Source organism: Phyllobates terribilis, unplaced genomic scaffold (assembly GCF_046119375.1).
Source record: "Phyllobates terribilis strain yellow unplaced genomic scaffold, ASM4611937v1 Scaffold_13__5_contigs__length_258822181, whole genome shotgun sequence".
Classification (NCBI taxonomy): Eukaryota; Metazoa; Chordata; class Amphibia; order Anura; family Dendrobatidae; genus Phyllobates; species Phyllobates terribilis.
The window spans coordinates 243922029-243947950 of NW_027362773.1; the positions used below are offsets into that span (position 1 = coordinate 243922029).

Below are 25922 nucleotides of genomic sequence, written 5' to 3' on the forward strand. Positions count from 1 at the left end.
TTTTTTTTTGTGGCCACCTCCCTTTATCTACTTTGCTGTTAAGTTGTCAGATTTGCTTTAAACTGCAGTTTTTCATTTTCTTCCCGTATTGGAGTACGAGTTAACAGAAACATGCCATTTAACCCCTTCCTGCATCCGTATATTCAATTCAAATTGCCTTACTGCAAGTGGACAGAAAAGAACAGCAGACTTGTTCGTTTCTTACATTAATAAACTGTATTAGCCCTCAAAAAATTCTCAACCCACAAAAGAAAAAAAAGAAACACGATAGAGGCCCTAGGCAATTGTCTTGCTGGTATCCCACCTATAAACACATTTACAACACAGGAAACTAAAGGTCAAACCAATGGGATAATAAATGTGATCACTAATTATTATTAAGGGCTTCGACAGTTAGGTAAATGACGGTGGCTTCAGCAGAGCATCCAGTTAACACTGGAGTCAGCAGATGACAGTGAAAAAAAAGGAAGGATCAGGCATGCTCGATTTTAACATGCCCAATCAATAAGCTTCTCTGGTCTGGCAGTGGCTTGCCTTTCTCTCCCCATTACAAAAATGACACATGCTCAGCCAGTAGTAGAAAAGAATCCGCCTCTCCAATTCTAAAGGAGATCTTGTTTTATTATATACAATCCAGAAATATGCAAGATGTGACGTTTCGGTCGGTATGACCTTTCTCAAGCATGCACTATGAAAATAACAAAAATATTGGCACACAGTCAAAATAAACAAATATGTATACATCATGTATAAACATATGGTGAAAAATACAGGAGCTTTTCTGGTTGACACAGTGGCGGTGGTATTCGGTGTCAGTACTTACAGCACAGCACATCCAGATGAACATGATACTTGCTCAGTGTTCATGAACAGCAGATCAGTCACAGGTAATGACCATGAAAGAGAGCGTTCAGCCAGGATCATGGGAACAGATTAACTCTTAAATTCAATATATAAAAATCTCATTTGCCTAGGTGGCGCTGTATTCAGTTCAAAAATCAACATTTGCAGGCGGTCTTATTTTCTCAGGCTAGGCTCACATCTATACGGTCTGGAAAGTAAATTATGCAGTTTTTATGCATTCAACTGAATAGGTTAAAAAAAATGTTGAAAGAATTCACATACTGCAGCATTTGAAAAAAAACAAACAAAAAAAAAAAACGTACTGCCCCTTAAAAAACGCAAGGAAAAAAAAAGCACCATGTGAATGAGATTTTAGAGATCTCATATTACGTTTACCACTACTGTAAAATACTATGTTTTTTTCCCCCATTAAAAACACCACATATGAACATAGCCTTAGAGAGGTTGTCCACCATGTCTTCATAGATGACCTATCCTTAGGATAGGACATCAATGTCTGATCGGTCGGGGTCAGAAACCTGGCACCTCCACAGACCAGCTGTTATTGGTATTAGCGGCCGCCGGCCAGAAGTGCTCGATTGTGGAGCTGCTCCGTCTTCTGACAGTGGAAGGGAACTGCACCTCCACCTCCTATTCATATCAATTAGAGGCGGATGTGCAGTATCTGGCCGCAGCCACTATCAGAAGACGGAGCAGCTCCAGACTGCAGCTGCCGCCGACACCGAGAACAGCAAATCAGTGGGGGTGTCAGGTGTTGGACCCCTACCGATCAGACATTGATGACCTATCCTAGGGTTAAGTCATCAATGAAAATGTAGAGGACAACTTCTAACTGTTTATGTATTGTGCTCTACACTTCTATCTAATCCATGAAACCATTCACAAAATGTACAGATGGTCAGCAAGTAAAGTCTGCTCAGTGATCAGGTATTTACCCAGCTGTGCAATCTACAGGATTCCAGGATGGAAAAGAATAAGTGATCAAGTCAGTTCCTAAAATATTGCACTTGCACCCTTTGCATTACAAGCTCATTTATACAAGGACAAAATGGCTCGTCACATATAAATTCTAGCTCGGTGCAGCACTATAAGGAAAGTGCTTTATGTGACTGTACTGAGCTTTTCAATTCAAGGATTTACATAAATCGTTTACCACAAGATTTTGAAACATTAAAAATAGAAATGCCAATATATAATATGCGAATAACGGTGGAGTTGCTGATTATATATATATATATATATATATATGTGCAGCCGAAGCCTCTGCTCTTCTGATCCTAGATATGTATAGAAGCCGCTCCACCCTTATTCGCCTCCGCTCTTCTATTTTAGTTTGTCTCATATTAGAGTTAAACCAAGAAATATACAAGACATTATTTTCGGCGTGTCTCAGAAGAAAAGAGACATGCCCCTATTGTATGTGGCTGTAAAGCCACATAACACTTCCGTCTTTCTCATCCATGTACTATTTTAGAAAGGACAGCGCCCTGACTCAGAGTTTATTAGAACCATTCACACTTCAGTTTTTAATGGGTCTGTGCAGGCTCGGACTGGCCCACAGGAGAACAGGGGAAACCTCCGGCGGGCCACCACTCTCTTATATGAGCATACTTGGCATTATATACTTAAATCACTACGTACAGACAAAGGCAGCATCTTATTCATTTAACAATCTACCCAGTTCATTGTTATGTACATTTGTGATTGAGGATAATGTCACATTTGCATGTAGCTGAAAAGTGGGGCCCGGAGTTGGTGACTGGTGGGTCCTTGGCATCCCAGTCTGACACTGGGTCCATGTTTCAATCCGTCAAAAAGACTTCACAACTGAAATCTTTGAGGTGGGGGGGGGGGGTTCAGCCAAAAACAAATGGAAAGCTATAAAATCGGGTGTCTTCTGTCTTACATTCAATTTCCATGTTTTAAAACAGATCCTTTGCTAAGTGTTAATTGAAAAAAAACATGTTCAGACAGTTTATCTCTTACAGTCTTTAAAAACAGATGAGAAAAAAAGCTTGAATGTAAAACAAAATAACACATTGGAGAAAAACAGTTAATTTCTGATAGGGAAATGGATGTGTGAATGCAGCCCAATGCATCTGACTGCAGCAGAAGCCTCCCCCCCTTTGGACAGGTAACGCAAAAATAAGTAATTGGCCCAAGTATCAAATAACATATTAGTCAGAAATCTAAAAACACCGGATTTGTTAGAACAAAATACTAATTGTAACACTCAGCAGGGAAAATATTAGGATTTTAATCCTTCATTATATCAAAAAGTCCTTGCAGATAATAAAAAAAGAAAAAACATCTGTGAAAGACTAAAGCACTACTGAAAATAGGCCTTGCAAAATGATAACAAGCGTAAAACACCGGGTAAACAATCAAGAACAGATCAACGATCAAGCAACAAAAAAATAAATAAAAAAATCCACAGGAAAAAAAGTAGCATATTTGGAAACTCTTTGTTTAACATATGACTGAAGAATAACATTAATTATTATTATTGTTTTTTGGTTAATTACATCATTAGAAAAAATAAGAAAAAACAAATAAAGCTTCACATTGGTTCTCCCTAATTTGTATGACTTTAGATGCAAAACCATTGAAAATCCTTATTATCTTGGGTTTTGCACAGCTAATATTCACAAAAATGTTTGTGGAAGTTTACAGCATTTATGCAAGATTCAGAAGTTATGGGGGAAAACTTTTATTTGTTTTAACTTCCTGTTAAAATGCTAAAGTCGCCCTTGTCCCCAACCTAAAATAGTAGTTTACGGAGCACAATGCACGGCATTTAAATACATCAAAGTTACAAGTTCTCCTATATTAAGAATATGGTCCCTTAAAGCAATAAATGAATTGATCACATCACCAGTATAATTGAAATTAAATATTAATGTTACACTACTCACCTAGCAGATGACTTTAGTCGAGTCTTGGAAATATAGTCTACACATGGGACAGGTTTTGCCTAGGACTTACACAATCCTACATTCTAGCCTGTAGTGCCATATACATAAATCTTCTGAACCGAGCTGCCTTTAAGATCCCGTTAAGACCCGCCAAATAAGTGCTATCAGTTTCATCTCCTCAGATTTGCAGAACTTCCTCTGCACACCCAGTTTTACACAATGTCAAAACAAGCTCGAAACAACCATCCTCTTTCACAACCGCATTGCCAAAAAATGGTGATATCTGTGTATTCTTAAAAATATGCTGACCTCACCAGAGCAAATGGAGAACGTACAGAACTCCTATCTATAATGGTTAATATAACCGGCGCACCTGTTCTCCAATAATAGGAGCATCACGCACAACTACCTGGGAACAAGGAAATTGCTTTTTTTATTGGAGCAAATACAATGTAGAGTCAATTCTGTGTTGTGAAACAAAAAGAATAAGTCAATTACTATTATAGGGCAGAGCTTGAAGAAAAGAAAATGTTATAATATGTTGTATATTTGTATACAAGGAAAATTATTATATTAAGTGAGGCTGAGGCATCGTTTAATGTGCTGTGTTCACATCAACATTGTGGCTTTAAATGGGAGCCGTGTGTTACGTCAGAGTCCACATGCCCAAAAAGGCTCCCCTGAACAGACTTTGGCCAGTCAATCTGTCTGGCAGATTCCAGAGGATCCCCGGCCTTCACCCTTTAACCTCAGGACACGGATCTAGTCTTACAACAGGGTTCCAGTGGATTGCTTCCACGGAAAGGCAGCTGGCCAGAAAAACGAACCAGAGGCAAGAGGTCATCACGTGGGGTCAATATCAAGAAGTCAAGTCAGGGACAAAATCAGAAGGCAAGCACATGTCATGCTAGGTATGGGAAGGACCCAGCGTAAAACAATGGGAAAAGGGGTGGGGGGGGAGCCCAACAACTAGGGAAAGGAAGAGTGGAGACCCCTATGCAGATATAACAACACCCTGACTCCCCTATTGTCCCTAAATAGGTTCTGCACCTATCGCCGAGCAGGATACCTGAGCCCTGGCTGTCCCTAGAGCTAGGTCCTAAGAAGGTAGGGGGAGGGGTGAGCACTAGTCAGCCCCACTGCAACTAAAGACAAACAAGGGAAACCAACAAAGGGATACACTTAGCTCTGAGAAGACACCAGAGAGACAATGACTACAATCCACAAAGGAACTCCAAGGAAAATCTAACCGACTGCAAGAACTCCAGACCTGAACAGAGGAATTTACTCTATCACCAACGATTCTCTGGAGAAACTGAGAGTATTTAAAGATCCGGCAAGGGTGTGTTAATTAGCAGCAGAAAGTGTTGATCACCGCTGTGTCCTAGAGAGGGAGGAATGATGAAAGGATTAAGAAATTGTCTGCAAGGCCAAGCGAAGCGACCTTCTACAGTCGGATCCAGAATGACTGCCTGTCAAACCTGATACACCCCGTGACAGCTGGTGGTCAAAATACAAGATGAGGGCAGACAAGAGGATATACACAATAGCACAAAATAGCAAAGGATCAGAGTGATCAGGTCTAGCTGAACTAAATAACTGGCAGCTGAAGACGGTCTGCTGGGGTTCATATAGAAAGGAGCCCTGTCCATGGCTCCCAGCAGAGAGCCAACTACATTACCTGCTCACTGCAGCAAAACAGGTGGAAAGGGACAACCAGTCTCCGCAATCTAAAAGCTAAACTGCCACACGCTGCACACGTCCAACAGTAACCGTGGTATTAGTGCGGTGCCACCTAGCGATCAGGGCAGGAATTACAGCAGTATGTTCAGACATGAATGTGACGCCATGGCAAAGTGACAGAGCTGTCGCACATTGGAAACTCTCAGCAACCGAAGAACTCCAATGACTTGTTACATGTTTCACCACAGGGGATGTCGGTCTAAATATTTACCTCTTACTGTTATGCTTTCATCCACACAGATACTATAGTTATCAATGTACAATGGCTTGCGAAAGTATTCATCCCCCTGGGCGTTTTACATATTTTGGTACAACACAACCTATGTGTAAACATTTTTGAAATCCGATTTGTGTGTGATGCATCAGCACTAAATAGTTTAAGTTGGTGAAGTGAGAAAAATATTGTCATAAAATTACATTTTTGGGATCAAATAACTAAAAGTTGGCATGTGCATACGTATTCACCCCCTTTTGCTATGAAGCCCTAAAAATTTCTGGTGCAAGCAATTCCCTTCATAAGTCACATACTTAGTGACAGGAAGTCCACCTGTGTGCAATCTAAGTGTCACATGTCTGTCAGTATATACACTACTTTTCTGAAAGGAAACAGAGGCTGCAACACCATTAAAGGGAATCTGTCACCCCCTGGGACGTATAAAACCTACTAATATGGGCATACAGGTGATAGAAATGTTAAACTGGTCCTACCTATGTGCCTCACAGCAGTAGTCTTGTTGTTCAGAAATCTTATTTTATATCTTTATTGTAATGATTTCTTCAAGGCTCCGGGGTGTAGGGTGCTTGGAAGAAATCCCTGCCTCCTCTCTTCATTATAATAACATCCCCCTCCCTTGCACATCACAGTGACCTGTGACATGCAGTTGCAGCGCCGTAATCCCGCACCAGCAGCCTACACTCCCTTCACAAGCTGTACCTCTTCCTTATTAAGTTTTATATGTCCCATGGGGTGACACATTCATTTTAAGCAAGAGGCACCACTAAGCACACAACACCACAAAGACCAAGGAGATCTCCAAACAAGTCAGGGATTAAGTTGTTGGCCTTTATAGAATAGTGAGCAGAAAAAAGCCTTTACTAACCCACACAAATTGTAAGGCTTGGGTTGAGTTTGCCAAAAGACATGTGGGAGACTCCCCAAATGTATGGAGGAAGATGCAGCGGTCAGAGGAGACAAAAATTTAACTTTTTGGCCACCAAAGTAAACGCCATATCTGGTGCCAAACCAACACAGCTCATCACCCCCCTACATTGAAACATGGTGGTGGCAGCATCATGCTGTGGGGATGTTTTTCGGGAGCAGAGACAGAGAAAATGGTCAGAGTAAAGGGGAAGATGGATGGTGCGAAACACAGGGATACTCTTGAGCAAAACCTGTTTCAGTCTGTCAGTGATTTTTTATTTATTTTATTCACTTATATAACACCATTAATTCCGCAGCACTTCACAGACATTATGGGCACTGTTCCCATTGGGGCTTACAATCTAAATACCCTATCAGTATGTCTTTGGAATGTGGGATGAAACTGGACAACCCGAAGGAAACCCACACAAACACGGGGAGAACATACAAACTACTTGCAGATGTTGCCCTTGGTGGGATTTGAACCCAGGGCCCCAGCGATGCAAAGCAACAGTGCTAACTACTGAGCCACCGTGCTGCCCACTGTGATTTGAGACTAAGATGGAGGTTTACCTTCCAACAAGACAATGACCCAAAGCATACTGCTAAAGCAAAACTCGAATGGTTTAAGGGGAAATGTGCAAATGTTTTGGAGTGGCCTAGTCAAAGCCCAGACCTTAATCCAATGGAGAATCTGTGGTCAGACGTGAAGATTGCTGTTCACCAGAGGAAACCATCTAATTTGAAGGAGCTGGAGCAGTTTTGCCTTGAAGAATGGGCAAAAATCCCAGTGGCAATGTAGCGCCCCGAGGGTTCGGTCGCTACAGAGGTATTGCATCTCACCCAGAGGTGTGATATCTCACTTCCAGGTAAGGATGGAGTGTGGCTCAGGACCCTAACACCCACATGCACTACACCACATTTCCGGGGGGCAGGGCGACAATGCTCCCAAGAGTGAGCACAACTGCCCCTGTCCCTGGCTGGAGTGGGGGGAGGGAACACCTAGAAAAGGAGAACCCGGTAGTGTGTGGGTGGGGAGAGTAGATCCAGGGTGCACTGGAAGGAGGAGTATATAAGGTGGGCACCATCTTAGAGAAGAGGGAAAATAGAGAGAAGAAGACTGGGAGCAGGGGCTCTGTACGGGCTCAGCTCCGCAGTGAGGCCAAGTCTCAAGGCCTGAGCCTAGAGAAGAGAAGAGCTGCTGAGTTCAGTCAGAGAGGAGAGGAATGGAGGAGGCTCCAGGAGTGGAGTGCAGGGACCCCAGGGGTGCGGACCGGCCAGTCGCCACCGTACACCCGGCGCTACCAGAGTAGGGGGGTCAGGCCAAGAAAGGGAACCGGATCCCTCATTTAGTGGAGGAGAGCAACTACCCTCAGCTAGTAAACGGAGGCCGTGGCATTGCACGTGTTATGGCCCCTCACTACACCCGTTAGGAAGGCACCATATAGGGCCCAGGGAAACGGAACATACGTTTGCCCGTCAAGGCCTGAGGCAGCTGGACAGAAACGTGGTCAATTGTGGGGTACGACGGGTCAGAGAAAGGACACACGAAGGGAGTCCTGAAAAGCATTCCAAAGGTACCTGGGAGTTGGCCGAGCCCCTCACCTGGTGAGCACAGTACGACGTGGGCAGCTATTACCTGCAGAAGTGTAAAACTGTGAGTAAAGACCCTGGACTGCATCACTGGACTCTGAGTCATTACTGAGTCATTACCAGTAATGACTGGACTCTGAGTCATTACTGTTGCTCCCGCGCACCATCACCCCCACCATCTGCACTCACTGCCCTGAGATTATACTCCTCCCGTGGGGAGTTATACTACCTCTGCTGCGCACACAACATCAGCCTCAGCGGTCTGCCCCGCAGCAGCGGTTCTCAGTGACCGCAATCCACGAGTGGCGTAGTCGGACATTTAAACATTAAAAACCAAATAAACAGATCCGCCACTGGTTTGACCACCCTGAGCCACGGGACCGGGTCGCCACCACGGAGACTACAACCCCTAGCATTACACAGAGACCCGGCTCCGGGTATTCCCCCACACACGGCCCAGAATGCGCATCAGCAACAGGTGGAAAGCTCATAGAGACTTACCCAAAGCGACATGCAGCTGTAATTGCCGCAGAAGGAGACTCTACAAAAGTACTGACTTTAGGGGGGATGAATAGTTATGCACACTGAAGTTTTCAGTTATTTTGCCTTACTTGTTGTTTGCTTCACAAAATAAAAAAAGAAAACCAAAATGTTCACAGTTGTAGGTATGTTCTTTACATGAACTAATGGAAGCCCTCAAAAAAAACAACTAGTGAAATTCCAGGTTGTGAGGTAACAATACACGAAAAATGCCAAGGTGGTAAATACTTTCGCAAGCCACAGTATAAAAATAAAAACAGGAGAATTACTTTTTGCAGCATTTTTGGCTAAATAAATTATCAAAACTTAAAAACTTATGTATATGTACCAAAAAAAGCCAAAATAAAAATCCCAGAACCAACAAATAACTCCCCCCCCCCCCAAAAAAAAAGCCTCATACAGCTAAGTGCTTGGCGTAGCCACTGAGACAGCAGCGGTCAGGTGCCGTCCATTCCTAAAGAGGGTCAAAGAAGGGGGAAAGGTTTCAAGAGGTGTACACATTTTTTTTTTCTTTATTTCAGAGTGGATAAGGCAGCTGCAGGTAATTTTTGTAGGTGCGTACTGCTCTGAATTACCCCTTAGAAAGCCTTAATGGCTCGACAATACATGTGGGGTAGTGCTGCCCATCCCCTCTCAGTATTAAATGGATGATTAGTAGTGTTGAGCGAGCACTAAAATGCTCGGGTGCTCGAAGCTCGGGCCGAGCTCACCGTGATACTCGGGTGCTCGACCCAAGCAACGAGCCCAATGTTAGTCTATGGGAGACCCGAGCATTTTTGCGGCGGCACCCCCAGCAGTCTGTAGAAAGCCTAAAAAGTGCCCAAAACGATAGTGACAGTGCTCAAATGACATGGGGACAGCATGGGGATCGCCACAGGAAGCATTTCTGACCCCCAGGTCACTGCTGTTACAAACGTGGTCAGAGGTATTAAGCCACTTTTACGGGCTCACAATAAAACGTTCAAAAACGAAACTGAAACTGCTTTCCTGTGAAATATGTTAAGGAACTTCCTTTCCAGGGTAAAGACTTGTGTATAAGGTAAAATAAATAACCAAAAACAAAAATACTCCTCCACACCTTGGGCTATGTTCACAAGTAGCATTTTTTATGCGTTTTTACACTTTTGTATTGCTTTCAACCGTGACAAATGCATTCACCGGGAAATGTCATTTTAACATTTTACAATCTTATCTGACCATGTGCTGTGTGAAACATGCATACAGTGCTGAAAAGACACGGGAGCAACATGGGGAAGACCCCTTGACGCATCTCTAACACCCAGGTCACTGCCTAAAAGTGTGCCCATCAGAAGTGATCCTTGCCGCATCAGAAGATGCAGACTTGCAACTATCCCCGTGCAAGTCCTTGTTCCAGGGCAGTGTTCAATTGTACCCACCCGCAGGCTGCAATACTATACTGCTAGCTTGCACTTGAAATGGGGCCTTTTAGTTTGGAGGAGGCCGAAGCTGGCCACTACCTCATGGCTGCATCGGCGGCGAGGTCTCCATACTCATTCCCCAGCCGCCACTATTTGTCCCGGGAACCTTCCCCATACTTTTCTTAGCCTGGCCTGCTTTAGGGCAGCATTGGACGAGCCCACCAGACAACCAGACTCCTCCGGTCGTCCCTGGCTTCTCCATCAGGGGAGTTGAGAGTGCCAAGGTGAAGAGCATGATGATGATGATGATAGAAGTTAGCATCTGCTTTGTTTTCTTGGAATGCAAGCGTAAGTTTGCAGCCTGCCACCCACCAACCCCAGGCTGCAATACCATACTGCTAGCTTGCTTGCACTTGAAATGAGGCCTTTTAGGCTTGTGGAGGCAGACGCTGGCCACCATGTCATGGCTGCGTCGGTGGCCTGGTATCCATACTCAGTCCCCAGCCGCCTGGCGGAAGGGTGTCCACATTCGGTCCCCAGCCGCCAGGGGGCGGCCGGGTGTCCATACTCGGTCCCCAGCCGCCCCTATTTGTCCCAGTGCGCCTTATACACGAGCGCATGCCAAAACATTAGTGGGAAGGACAGCCTAACCACAAACACGTGGACAAGTGAATGTGGCCAGGGATGGTCCATCTCACTGACGACTTCACACTGGGTTAATATTGTGGAAGCCGGGACACAGTTGGACACTGGGATGCAACACGTCCTCCAGACATAGAGGATTGCGGTTCCTGGATCAATCAGGCTTCAACACAAAGTTCAGAAGGTAGACAGCAGCAGTGGTCGGCCTCCTACACAACGAGTAAATTATTCATGATCATGAGGCCATCCATCTCCTTAGCTTTCTGTTCCTTGGAATGCAAGCGCATGTATGTAGTAGCGGCTAGGCCTGAGGTGGTCAGCGTTTTGGCGCATATCCTACCTCCTCTGAGGATTGCTGGATGTTTTCCTGCTACTATCCCAGTTCTATGACTCCTGTTAAAACAAAGCTTCAGGTGATGAATGATGGATGAGGTGGTGGCAAAGGAGAAAGAGCAGGAGGAACAGGGACTATTCACACCAATATCAGGCCAGTCAACCACACATGTCTTGTAGGATATGTGTGGCACCCCAGGGGTCTGGTTTCCACAGTAACGGCAATGTTATGTCTGAGAGCAGGTGGGAGGTCTCTTGGTCAGGGATCCTGTGCATGCCACACCTCCTGCCCAGTCCTGGGAGGGGAAGAACTTCCCCTATATAAACCTAGGGCTGAGGCAGGGTTAGTGAGTAGAGAAGAAGTAGAGACAGAGAAGAGAAGCAGATATAGGAAAGAACATCAGGAGCTCTGTGGGAGCAGTGCTACAAGGAGTCAGGGGCTGGCAGCTGCAGAGCTCGCCCTGACTGAGAAGTTATCACCGGACCCGGAGTCCGAGGCTGTGGGGACTAACTCCTATCCAGCAGCAGAAACCGACCGGCAGGGGATTGCAGGTCCTCTGGCCCAGAAACCCGAAGGCACGGTCACACGCATGGGACCAGCACCGCCGTCGTGGAGCGGAAGCTACTAGAAGGCCCCGAGTCACCGGCCATACGGGTGAGCACCACACGGTACACTCAGGGACGTGGGCTACTTATACCCGCTTCTAGCAAGGTAGCCAGAAGAGTATCGTTAGTTTGGGAGGCCTACAACTCCGCCTGGCCAGGGGAGATCCCATCTGCTCAAGGACTGACCAGGCCCCAATCGCTAGCCAGTACTCCGGGAGGGTCTATCGTTGTCACCAGTAAAGACCCTGAACTACACCGTACCGTCTCTGAGTGGTTCCTGCTACCCCCATCATCCACGTCGGCTGCCCTGAGGCCATACCCCTCCCGTTGGGGGTTATACTATCACGCTGCACAATCCTACCACCGGCCTCAGCGGTCTGCCCTGCAGCAGCAGCTCCTTAGCTGTACTCAACGGGTGGCGTAGTCGTCCAACATCTACCGCTAATACAGCGCCACTTAGTCTGACTCCCTGGGCATGGACCGGATCACCGCCACGAGACTACAACCCTCAAGAGATCCGGCTCCGGGTAAGCTCCCGCATGCGCAACGCAGCGCGACACAGGCCCAGGGGCGCGTCAGCTTTTGGCGTAGTCGGCAGGATTTCGTGCCCGCAACCACCGGGTACTGCGTACCTGAAAAAGACTGTTCAAACTTACCTGTGGTGAAGATTCCCGCCATCCGGCGCCATCTTCCGCTTCCTTCCCGCCATCGGTGGAGTTTTCCCGCCATCCGGCGCCATCTTCGGCCTTCTTCCCGCCATACGTGGAGTTTTCCCGCCATTGGACGCCATCTTGAGGACGCCGCGCGGGAAGAAGAGGGGCGTGGACTCCGAAAGCGCGCGAGAACTGAAGCCCCGCCTCACGTCCGGACGTTGCGTAAGGTCCTGGAAGGAGCCCAGCAGACGCCGACGTCACAGGAGCGCGACGGAAGGTCCTCAACCCTGACGATCCACTGCGGAGCCGCGGCCTACGGAAGAGGATCATCGCAAGGTAGGCCACGGTCCACTAGGGGGGAGAAGGATGTCGGATACGGAGGAGAGCTTCACCGCTTCAATCCCCGCCAGCGCCACCGCTGTTGCGGTCATGCCTTTCACCATGCCCTATATCCCGGGGGCAGCCTGGCTACCCCAGTACTCAGGGGAGTCACATACCCTGCATGACTTTAGAGAAAAGCTGGATAGCCTCTTCCAGGTGTACCCCCTCACAGAGGAGCAAAAAGTGAGCATCCTGGTGGCCCAATTAACCGGAGCAGCCCAAAGGGAGGTAAAGTCCTGGCCACCTGGGGGGAGGACTGTCGCAGGGATACTAACCCGGCTGAGGGACACCTTTGATACCCGCACCTCAGCCGAGATCAAGCTTAGATTCTACGGGTGCAAACAGCGGGCACATGAGAGTATAAGGGACTATGCCCTGAACCTACAAGAGGCCCTGAGAGCCATTAAGCAGACCGACCCTGACGGCGTGGGAGACGAGGACAGGCTGTTGACTGAACAATTTATAGAGGGTTTATATTGCAATGCCCACCGAACCCAGTTGCGGGCAATGGCCTTACAGGACCCTCATCTGGGATTTGCACAGTTCAAGGACAGAGCCATCCGGGTGCTTCGAGAACCGGCACCAGGTGGCGTTGTGACCCCCAGACGCCCCACTACCACTTACCACCAGGAGGCGGCGCCCTTGTCGGCAGGGCCTGTGGGAGCTGATGCGCAGGCTTTGAACAATGACCCGGCTCCAGACCTGCACCATCAGGTCCAAGAGCTAGCTAAAAGCGTTGCTGCGCTAACCCGAACTGTGCAGTCTTTACAGGTTTCCACTCCAGGGAAGATCCAGCTGGCATCCGGACCGGAGGACATCCCGTGGCGTCAACCAAGGAGGACCCCACCGGCCAGAGGAAGACCCAGCGACCGATACAACGAGGACGGACGACCCATCTGCCGCCGCTGCAATCAACCCGGACATATGGCAAGGTACTGTCCTTTAAACTGGCACAACCTGGGGTAGAGGGCCAACCCTCAGGAAAAAGATCACCAGGCCCATCGAACTGGCGCGACAAATATGTGGGAGGACGTCCAGTCTTACCCGTGGTACTGGATGGCATTCCTATGAGTGCCCTACTGGACACCGGGTCACAGGTCACCACCATCCCGTACGTGCTCTTCAAGCAGTACTGGAATGACTCGGATATCACCCTATCATCCGCAAACTAATGGACTTTGTGAGAAAATGAACCAGGTGGTAATGGATCTCCTGAAAACGTTGCCCCTGGAAGAACGCAGTCTGTGGCCTGAGAAGCTGCCCGATCTAGTGGACCTATACAACCACATCCCGGTAGGTTCCACCAACTGTACCCCGGCTTACCTAATGAGGGCGAGACCTGGTAAGTTACCTGTTGACCTGGAAATGGGAGTCCTGACACCCGAGGACACTTCACCAGAAGCAGACTGGGACACAGAGAGGCAGCAGCAGTACCGGAAAGTACAGGAGAGCGTGGAGCGAAGTCTCTGTCAGGCTAGGGAAAGACAAGAGAAAACTTACAACCAGTATGCTCCCGCTGTTCCCCTGGTACCCGGAGAGCAGGTCTTGAAGAGGAAAAGACGGCTCCACAAGTTGGACGACCAGTGGGAGAAGGACCCGTACACCGTACTGCCCTCAAGCCACGAGAACCCGAAAGTCTGTACCATCAGTAAAGACGGAGGGGAGACCATAGCCATTGTATCCCGGGATCACCTGAAGAAGTGTCCTGAACAGCTACGGAACCCTGAAGAGGAACAAGAAGACCATCGACCCGTAGAGGAAAGGGAAGATATGGTTAGTACTGTGCTCGGAGACTTCCCTCGGTCCTGGACTCAAGTCAATGGTGCAGTTGTGGTACCCGTCCTCACGTTCCTCCAACCAGCATCCCAAGTGCCTACGGAGCAACAGGTAGAGCTGGAAGAGCAGCCGGTCCAGGAGGCAGAAGACTCCACACAAGCAGAACAGGAGGATCAACCCTCTGCTTATAGTGAGCCTGCCGTACCCCTAGTGAGTCAAAGAGCCGGTAGACAGCTGCCCAGTTTACCCTTGACAGCTCCTACACCCTGTAGTTCAGGGCTAGACAGTCAGCTCCGTAGGTCCACTAGGGCCACTAGAGGCCAGTTACCCGCACGTTGGAGGATTTGAAGTGTATAAATTGTTTTATTTGTGGTTACCTGTTTTTCTTGTTGCTTGTGTATAATTATGTGTTTCTAGTTATTTATAGGAGTCCTTGGTGGATTTACCGGGAATCCTTTGTGTATAGTTGGAGCGTAACCCAGGACGGACTAAAGACTGTTAAGGACTCGGGGCAGGACAGACCCCTACCTGGTTACGTCTCCCTGTTTTGGTGAAATGGACACCTTGCTTTTCTTCAAAGACTGCACCCGGTTGCGGACACGCCGTAACCATCTTTATGTGTTTTTCTTATTGTATTATTATTGTTTATACCTTGTTATGTTTTTCTAAAAATATGTTTAGTCCCGGAGTACTAAATTTCACTAGGGGGGAATGTGGCACCCCAGGGGTCTGGTTTCCACAGTAACGGCAATGTTATGTCTGAGAGCAGGTGGGAGGTCTCTTGGTCAGGGATCCTGTGCATGCCACACCTCCTGCCCAGTCCTGGGAGGGGAAGAACTTCCCCTATATAAACCTAGGGCTGAGGCAGGGTTAGTGAGTAGAGAAGAAGTAGAGACAGAGAAGAGAAGCAGATATAGGAAAGAACATCAGGAGCTCTGTGGGAGCAGTGCTACAAGGAGTCAGGGGCTGGCAGCTGCAGAGCTCGCCCTGACTGAGAAGTTATCACCGGACCCGGAGTCCGAGGCTGTGGGGACTAACTCCTATCCAGCAGCAGAAACCGACCGGCAGGGGATTGCAGGTCCTCTGGCCCAGAAACCCGAAGGCACGGTCACACGCGTGGGACCAGCACCGCCGTCGTGGAGCGGAAGCTACTAGAAGACCCCGAGTCACCGGCCATACGGGTGAGCACCACACGGTACACTCAGGGACGTGGGCTACTTATACCCGCTTCTAGCAAGGTAGCCAGAAGAGTATCGTTAGTTTGGGAGGCCTACAACTCCGCCTGGCCAGGGGAGATCCCATCTGCTCAAGGACTGACCAGGCCCCAATCGCTAGCCAGTACTCCGGGAGGGTCTATCGTTGTCACCAGTAAAGACCCTGAACTACACCGTACCATCTCTGAGTGGTTCCTGCTACCCCCATCATCCACGTCGGCTGCCCTGAGGCCATACCCCTCCCGTTGGGGGTTATACTATCACGCTGCACAATCCTACCACCGGCCTCAGTGGTCTGCCCTGCAGCAGCAGCTCCTTAGCTGTACTCAACGGGTGGCGTAGTCGTCCAACATCTACCGCTAATACAGCGCCACTTAGTCTGACTCCCTGGGCACGGACCGGATCACCGCCACGAGACTACAACCCTCAAGAGATCCGGCTCCGGGTAAGCTCCCGCATGCGCAACGCAGCGCGACACAGGCCCAGGGGCGCGTCATATGTTTCTGTACCAAAAGGAGCAGTTCGGCTACACAGTTATAGGGCATACAGTGAGTGCAATGCCTACCAAAAATTTCGAGGCACTCCAATGCCCCTTGGAAGTGACATGGAGGTCAGAGGGCCTTAACTAAACCTTTTTTCCCATTTATAGCAACTGGGTCTCCTGTACACTGTTGGCCTAAGCAGTGAATGGAAGGCTTTCCAAAAATTAAGAGGATCTGCAATGCCCCTTGAAACAGACGTGGATTACAGCGTACTAAAAACCTTCTACCCATTATTGGGGAGTGGGTCTCCCTTAGTGTTCGCCTATACATTGAAAAGCAAAAGCTGACTAAAATTAGGAGGAAATGCAATGGTCGTTGGAAGAGTTGTGGAGGTTAGAGGTAATTAAAAACAACATTTCAATGCCCCTTGGAAGAGCTGTGGAGTTCAGAGTGGTTTAACAAGACGGTTTTAATGCCCCTTGGAAGAGACGTGGAGGTCACAGTAGCTTAACAAGACGATTTTACAGCCCCTTGGAAGAGACGTGGAGTTCAGAGTGGTTTAACAAGACGGTTTTAATGCCCCTTGGAAGAGACGTGGAGGTCACAGTAGCTTAACAAGACGGTTTTAATGCCCCTTGGAAGACACGTGGAGGTCACAGTGGAATAAAAAGACAATATCAATGACCCTTGGAAGAGATGTGGAGGTCACAGTAGCTTAACAAGACGATTTTAATGCCCCTTACAAGAGTCATGCAGTACAGCATATTAAAAACATTATTCCCATTATTGGGGAGTGGGTCTCCCATAGTCTTTGCCTATGCCTTCCAAGCAAAAGCTGCCAAAAATTAGGACGGAGGAACTTGCAATGCTGGCAACACGGACCTTGGTCACCCTGGTGGTATAGCGGTGGTGGAGGCTGAGGATAAGGAGAAGAGCAAAAAACAGAAGAAATGAGGAAGCGTATACCCATGTGTTGGTGTGAAGCGGTGCATGGGAATACACCTCCCGAAATAACACAGTGGATTTGACTTTATGTTACTCTGCTGTCATTTGGTGGTGATGAGAAGTCTGGCCCAATCCAGCCCTTGTTCATTTTGATAAGGGTCAGCTTGTCAGCATTGTCAGTTGACAGGCGAGTGCGCTTATCAGTTATAATTCCCCCAGCGGCACTAAAAACACGGTCTGATAACACGCTAGCGGCAGGGCAGGCCAGGACCTCCAAGGCGTACAGAGCGAGTACATTCCAAGTGTCCAGCTTGGATATCCAATAATTAAAAGGCACAGAGGAATCACGGAGGACGCTGGTACGGTCGGCAAGGCACTCCCTCACCATCTTTTGAAACTTTCCACTCCTTGTGAGAGTACCCCGCGCCTCAGGGCTGTAAGCTGGGCGGGTCTCAGAAAACTGTCCCAGAACGTTGACAGTGATCCCCTGCCTCTGCTGGATTGGAGTTGTGTCTCTCTCGCCTGTACGCCTTGGTTTGGCAACGAACTGTGACCTCTGCTGCTAGCGTGTTCAGATGGGAATTTTCTTAACAGTTCTGCAGCAAGGGCCTTCTGGTACTGCCCCATTTTTGTAGACCTCTCCACCTCAGGAATAAGAGAGTGAAAGTTCTCCTTGTAGCGGGGGTCTACAAGTGTCACCAACCAGTAATGACTGTCACCCAACATTTTGACAACGCGAGGGTCACGGTTAAGGCAGCGTAACAAAGTCAGCCATGCGTGCCAGACTGGTAACGGGCAAGACTTCCGTGTCCTCACCAAGATGACGACTGACCATGCTCTCCTCCTCCTCCTCCCCCCTGTTCTCAGGCCACCCACGCTGAACCGACGGTATGACAGTTGTACAGGTACTACCGTCTACAGCACATGATACCAGCTCCTGTTCTTCCTCCTCACCCTCATTGTCCCCCAATGCACGTTGGGATGAGATGAGGCTGGGCTGTGTGTAATCGCCCGCTATGGCTTTTTGATCCATCTCATTATACTCTGGCTGCAATGCTACCTCTTTAATTCTCTGCAGAGAGCATTGCAAAAGACAGACATGTGGGATGCTGACGCTAATGATGGCGTCATCGCCACTCATTCCTCAAAGTTTGTCAGGATGGTACATATGTCAGACATCCAGGTCCACTCCTGAGGTCTTATGTGTGGAGTCTGACCTGAATATCTACGGCCTTGTTGCAGCTGGTACTCCACAACTGCTCTCTTCTGCTCACAAATCCTTTGCAACATGTGGAGGGTAGAGTTCCAATGTGTTGGGACATCACACACCAGTCGGTGTGCCGGAAGCTGCAAACGCTGCTGCAACACAGCAAGGGCGGCGGAAGCTGTAGCCGACTTCCGAAAATGAGCTGACAGGCGGCGTACTTTGACGAGCAGATCTGGCAACTCTGGGTACGATTTAATAAACCGCTGAACCACGAGGTTAAGCACATGAGCCAGGCATGGTACGTGTGTGATCTCGCCTCATCTCAGAGCCGCCACCAGGTTACGGCCATTGACACACACGACCATGCCTGGATGTAGGTTCAGCGGTCTCAGCCACAGATATGCCTGCTCTTTCACAGCTGTCCACAATTCACAAGCAGTGTGAGGTTTATCACCTAAGCTTATGAGTTTCAGCACAGCCTGTTGCCGCTTGGCTGAGGCAGTAATGCAGTGCTTCCAGCTTGTAACTTATGTGGTGATATCTGAGATAGAGGCTGAACATGAGGAGGAGGAGGAGGATGATGCGCAGGAGCTGTACACTGTGGGGGCAACTCTGACTGACGTAGGGCCCGCAATCCTCGGTGAGGGGAGGATGTGTTCCGTCACAAGGTCCGACTGGGTCCCGGCTTCCACTATGTTTACCCAGTGTGCCGTCAGGGAGAGGTACCGTCCCTGGCCACAAGCACTTGTCCACGTGTCCGTTGTCAGGTGGACTCTCCCAGTAACTGCATTGTTGAGGGCACGGCCGATGTTTTGGGACACGTGCTTGTGTAGTGCGGGGATGGCACACCGGGCAAAACAGTGTCGGCTGGGGACCGAGTACCGAGGGACAGCCACCGCCATAAGGTTGCGGAAGGATTCCGTCTCCACCAGCCTAAAAGGCAGCTTTTCAAACGCAAGCAGTCGTGAAATGTGCGAATTTAGGATTGTGGTCTGTGGGGCGTTGGCTGCGAATTTGCGCTTTCGTTCAAAGGTCTGGGATATGGACAATTGAACGCTGCGGTGGGACGTGAACGTTGATGCTGTTTCTTGAGAAACTGCCATAACAAGTGAAGACTGAGAGGAGGGGGCATCTTTGCATGCAGTATGGACAGGAGATTGCCTTGCACGCACAACAGGGGGTTCTCTTACACGCACAACAGCGGAAGAAGCAGTGGTGACACCAGCTGACACTGGTCGTGGACCCTGGGGTTCACCCCACAAAGTCAGGAACTTTGCTGACATGTGCCTGATCATGCTGGTGGTGGTCAGGCTAGTAGTTTTATAACCCCTGCTGATGCTGGCCTGGCAGGTGGTACAAATGGCCTTTTTGGGGTTATCAGCAGAGTCTTTAAAAAAGTTCCAGACTCTGGAAGACCTACTAGTTGTACTGGCAATGTCCCTCGTGTTGGTGTTACGGGGAACGGTTGCCCGCCTTCTGTCTGCGGCCACCACACTGCTTCTTCCTGCCTGTTGGGGTACTCTGCCTCCCTCCCCCTGTGTGCTGCTGGCCTCGCTCTGCGTGTCCTCCTGCCACGTTGGGTCAGTTACTAGATCATCCACCACCTCCTCCTCTTCCACTTCCGCACCACAGTCCTCCTCCTCACTTCGTGGCAATTGTGTCTCGTCATCGTCCACCTCTTGTGACAAATTGCCAGCATCGCCTTCCTGTGGCCGTGGCTGTTCAAATATTTGGCCATCGCTACATGGGATCTCCTCTTCCACCACTTCAAGCGGAGCAGGCGAGGGGCCCAAATATGGAAATGGACCAGTTTACAGCTCTTCAGAGAGTCGAACTGTGGGATCAGTTGCTGTCTGACGACACTCGGCATGGTGGGTGGAAGGAGCATCAGGGTGAGGAGGAGTATGCGGTCGAGACTCACGGCTACTATGACTTGACCGTGTGGAAGACAGACCTGAGGTGGTGGTGCCCAGGTGACTGGAAGTATTATCTGCTATCCAATTAATAACCTGTTCACACTGATCAGTTCGCAATAGTGGCGTTGTTGTGTGCTTCCATAGTAATTCAGTCAAGAACTGGGAGCGAGAAGATGTGACTGTTGGTTGTGGCACATTTTCACCTTGGCCACGGCCCCGTCCTCTGCACGCAGCATCACCAGAACGTCCAGTTCCACGTCCCTTGCCACGCGCCTTGCCCATTGTAAATGAAGTAAAATAGCTTACACTCACACTATCAATGGCAAAAGGGTAATAAAAAGGAGATTTGAACCATGGAAGAGGAAAACCACAGTTCTAGTTCTCTGGCCTACACCAAAATCTTTTAAACAGATATATTTGTGTCTGAACAGTCAGCGAGACACTGAAACTGTTTTTTTATGCAAAAAGGTGGATTACACCCAGATTTGAACCGTGGAAGAGGAAAACCACAGTTCTAGTTATCTGGCCGAAACCAGACTCTTTTAAACAGATATATTTATGTCTGAACACTCACAGACACTCAATTTTTTTTTTTTTGGGAGGAGGGGGGGGATACCAAAAGGTTAATAAGACAGTTATTTGTACAGTCTGACTGAGGGAAAGAAAAAAGAGGATTTAGATGAAAAAAAATGATTTTTCCTGGCCCCTGAGACCTGGGGCTAAGTCTAGCAATTTGAGCAGCGGCAGCACACAGGACTGTAATGCCTGTTGGTATGTAATGTAATGTTTGTTGGTATAACCACTGCGTCTCCTATACAGCCTGCCTGCCTGATATCTGGGATGGATATTAGTCCTCAAAAGGACTGTTTGTTTGATTTTGCAGGCTTTAGAGACCCTACAATACCTATTTCGCAGTATAAATCTCTCCCTAGCTCAGCAGCACTCTCCCTACACTGTCTGATCCGGAGCGACTGTGTCCAAGATGGCAGCTCCCGGTTTTAAATACTAGAGGTGACGCTGTGCGGCCAGCCAATCACTGTAAAGCCCATAACCAACATGGCTGCGGCATTACAGTGACTGGCTGGCAATCCCTGCATGTTCATTGGCTCTGTAAAGAGCGCCAAACATGCAGGGCGGAGACCCGAGCTCCCGCCCGAATAACCCGGAAATGCTCGGTGCTCGCCGAACATCCTGAGTAGCGAGATGCTCGGGCGAGTACCGAGCAGTGTCGAGCATGCTCGCTCAACACTATTGATTACCTCGAATGCCAGCTTCCTAATAGTCGTCAGACAACAGATAACTTCTTTCTGTTCACTCCTTTTCATGCACTGATTAATGTACTGCATTGTTATTGATTACTTTTAGGTTTATGATCATTAGGATTGCATTCCTCTACTACAGAATGGATATGGTGTCTGGGGAATTACTTTGCCAGACTTGGTCAAGGGAATAGGATCTTCACGTCTCTTGACGTTTTGATTGATTTTAGATATTTTTGCGACTGGTTGATGTATTATATAAGTATAAAAAGATTTTCCTTTACATTGGATGTGCAGCTATTAATGTGTATGAAACGTTTTCCTCATTGATGGCTTACTATGTATCCATACACCTGGTGGCCCTTCAAGCTTTTACTCATTGAACTGTTATGTTGTGCCCACTTAAATGAAAAGATACAGTAATGAAAGCTAAACATTAATGTCCGACCTCACAAGCTGATTTTAGGCTGAATAGGTATAACATTTCCACAGTCACACTTCTTTCTTTTTAGAAGGATTTCCACAAGATTTTGGCCAGCCAAAAATGGAAGCACGGCTCCATAATCACACCTAAAGGTTTCACATGAGCAACAGGCTGAAAACGTTAAGGTGTCCATATACTTTTACCAATAGAAAGAATTAGTAAATCTTCCCCTCTAATATTCAAATTGTCTCTTCAGGGAGGAAGAGGACTAGAACTCTAGTGCCACCAATAGGAAGTAGCAATCCTAAAAGTCAATATCGACTCTCTAACGACCTTTGTCACATGACTTAGGATTAAAGCCAAAACCTCAATTTGCAGACACCGTTTCGGTGTACTGCCTCTCGTCAGTGCAAAGTGTGAGATCTAAAGGACTTGATGGCCCAAGTTTATGACCATGGCTCCTGCAAGATGATAAATTTGGCGCCTCTAAACACCTTTGTTTAGCTTTACCCAACATATTGGTTGACTTAATCTCCGCCAATATTTTCACAAGTCAGACAAATGGTCTAAAACAGACTGTGTGTGAAGCAAACAAAATTAGAGCAGCCCAAAACTGGAGACTGTGTTCTTCTCGTTAACTAATGCAAATACTTTTTTTGCTTCAACACTGAACAGAAAATGAAACAATTATTTTTTTATTGATTACTTCTCCATCCTCTAGCTGTCCTAGTTTTTCCCCATTGAAGCCCAGTGACTTTTGCCACGTAAGCTACAGCTCTCTAGTTTACATCTGCTTGGCTTCTAATGCCATTTTATTGCTGTAAAGCAAACAAGTCCAGACACTGCGCACGTCCCATCATCGGCTTGTAAATCTGATGCGTAAACATGGCTGCCGTACTGCCACTTCATTCTGCATTTACAATCAATCTTATTTCTTGCTTACTGTAACGGGTCTGGGAGGCGGAACCTCTGAGCTACTATACAAGGGGGCAGTCCTTGTAAGGGAGCGGGTGGCGACCAGGGAAGACGGGCAGGAGGTCACAGCAGGTGACCGGGACAGTCTCTGAGTGAACGGGCTGGAGGTCACGGCAAGTGACCGGGGCAGTCTCTGGATGAACGGGCTGATGGTCACGGCAAGTGACCGGGGCAGTCTCTGAATGAACGGGCAGATGGTCACGGCAAGTGACCGGGGCAGTCTCTGGATGAACGGGCAGATGGTCACGGCAAGTGACCGGGGCAGTCTCTGGATGAACGGGCAGATGGTCACGGCAAGTGACCGGGGCAGTCTCTAGGTAAAGGGTTGGTACGACCTGTGGCGGCTGATGATAGACGTGAGCTCCCAGGTGAGCAGGCGAGAGTCTCTGGATGAACGGGTGGTCACAGCATGTGACGGCGGAGCCTCCAGGAAGACCAACAGACAGGCGGCAGATGAGCGCTCCCAGGTGAGCGGGCAGAAGTCTCTGGACAGGCGGGTGGTCACAGCACGTGACGGCAGAGCCTCCAGGTAGGCTAGCAGACAGGCAGCAGATGAGCGCTCCCAGGTGAGCGAGCAGGAGTCACTGCACAGACAGGTGGTCACAGCACGTGACGGCGGAGCCTCCAGGTAGACTAGCAGGCAGGTAGCAGGTGTGTGCTCCCAGGTGAGCGGGCAAGCTGGTCCATAGACAGACTGACAGGAGTTGGAAGGCAGACCGTCGGACCTCGGGCAAGCAGGCAGGTGGCTGATGTGCACTCCCAGGTGAGCGGGCAGACTGGTCCTTAGACAGACTGACAGGAGTAGTAAGGCAGACCGTCGGACCTCAGACTAGCAGGCAGGTAGCAGATAATCAGGCAGGAATCTGGCAGGTAACTGGCAACGGGACCTGAGGGCTGAAGCAGAGTAGTAAACAGTGCAACAACATTGCGCGGGCACCTCCATTTTGGAGGAGGTGCCTTATATATGGTGAAGTCCTCCGGCCATTGGCCGGGGACTCCTTAGGACGGCGCGCGCGGCCCCTTTAAGAGGGAGGGAGAGCGCGCGCGCGCCCTAAGCACAGTGGCCGGGAAGGAGCGCGCGCTGCCAGCAGAGCGGGAGGAGGACGCCGGGCACGGAGCAGGGAGGTGAGGGGAACAGCGTCCCTGCCTAGCAGAGGGCAGGGACGCCGGCGCTACACTTACATTTTTATGTATTGTGCACAACAGCAAATAACATCAAAGCTGGGAAAATACTACAGCAGTCAGTGGTTACTTAAGTGTTTCTAAAGATGCACTGTATTAACATGCTTGCAGTATTGGGCAGGGGGATTGTCTTAAAAAAAAAAAGTCTGAGGGTGCACAACCGACGCATAGATAGTCAACTTATAATTGCATCATTAATATTCAGATAATCACTATGCATACAGAATACTTCATCAATAAGGTTCACTTGGTTATATTTGAGATGTCCCATAAGAAGCAGCCATAGTGGCAATTTATTGAGACCAAAGGGAGTTCTTTAGAGCCCATTATTGTGTCTAAGTCACGGGCCACTGGAGAATCCTGCATGGGACCAGCCTTTTAGCATATGAATACACACTTGCGTGCTCAGAAACTGAATTGCAGCAAAAAAATGTCTAATATAAGGCCTAAGGTTAAGTTCACACGCACCGATTAACAAGCGTTTTCGCAGCCAGAAAAAACGCAGTGAAAACGCTTGTTAATCGGTCTGCCATGCATACCAATGCGAATTCGGATGTGCTGTGCACATGGTGCGTTAATTAACAAGCCGAATTCGCATTACGTTGCAAAACGCAGCATTTCTAGCAAGATCACGCAGCTACACGCAGTTACATTGAAACGCAGCAAACCCGCAGGTAAATGTGGATTTGCTGCGTTTCAATTAAATTCAATGGCCGCGAATTCTACAGCAGTGACATCAGCGGGACACTCGGTAGTACGTGGACTGCGTCATTGACGGTGGACAGGTGAGGAATATGGTTGTTTTTTATTTTACGTTTTCTTCAGGAGATCGAGGGCTTCGCGGAGGCGTGTAATAAAAAAAATTGTAGAACCGTGTGCATTTTATTTCATTAAAATACTTTATTCTGGCCGTGTCTTTTATTGAAAAAGAGGCGACTATTTTACTATGCAGTTAGTAATGGGGGCGTCTTATAGACGCCCTGCATTACTAACCTGGGCTTCACGTCGGCCGCCAATACAAGGCTGACGTGAACCCCAAACCCATTATCCTCTGCCACTTATGGATGAGCCATCTCTTGGACTGCTGAGGGGTGATATTAATAGCCGCGGAGGGGGCTAGTATCCATGGACCCTTTCATGGCTATTAATATCAGCCCGCAGCTGTCTAGTTTAGCCTTTGCTGGTTAGATTTTATAGGGGAACCCCACATCAATTTTTTTCTGTGGTCGCCCTGTAATCTAGCCAGTAAAGGCTAAACCAACATCTGTGGGCTGATATTAATAGCCAGGGAACATTGTTGGCTAATGGACCTTCCCCGCCTACTAATATCAGCCCCCAGAGGTCGGCTTTCCCTCTGCTGGTTATAAAAATGACGTGGGAGCCCATGGCATGTTTTTTGTTTTTAATTTTTGGCTCTGTGCCCACGATCCGTACGTAGCAGCGCTTTGGACGCATATTTTTTACTGCATCCAAAACGTTGCATTCTATTGAACGCAGGTAAATCCACATGTGTTCACTGAACCATGCGGATTTACCGCATTCAATACTTTCTAGGGGTCAAATTTCTGTTGCGAAGACTAGCGACTCCGCACGAGAATTTGACATGCTGCGGTCCTGAAAGACGCACCGCATGTCATTGTCCACGGGTGATTCACAGCCTCTGATGCACGCATAGTGGACATGGGATTTCTAGAGATCCCATCCACTCCACTATGCTGTGACATCTGGACGCTGCGGGTTTGACATTGTATA

At 48.4% G+C, this 25922-nt stretch overlaps 1 protein-coding gene across 4 annotated transcripts in view; it reads right to left on the reverse strand.

Moving 5' to 3' along the window:
• The window catches only part of ADCY7 (adenylate cyclase 7), a 228466-nt gene that overhangs the window by 179597 nt on the left and 22947 nt on the right, over window positions 1-25922 (reverse strand). Inside the window, exon 1 of one of the 4 annotated variants that reach the window (XM_073659366.1) lies at window positions 6231-6323. The exons of 2 other annotated variants lie outside the window; for them this stretch is intronic. The gene's annotated coding sequence lies outside the window, so the exon portion shown is untranslated. Of the gene's footprint in view, window positions 1-3779; window positions 3995-6230; window positions 6324-25922 lie in introns of those variants that run through there. One more of the 4 variants, XM_073659362.1, reaches the window with a different exon arrangement.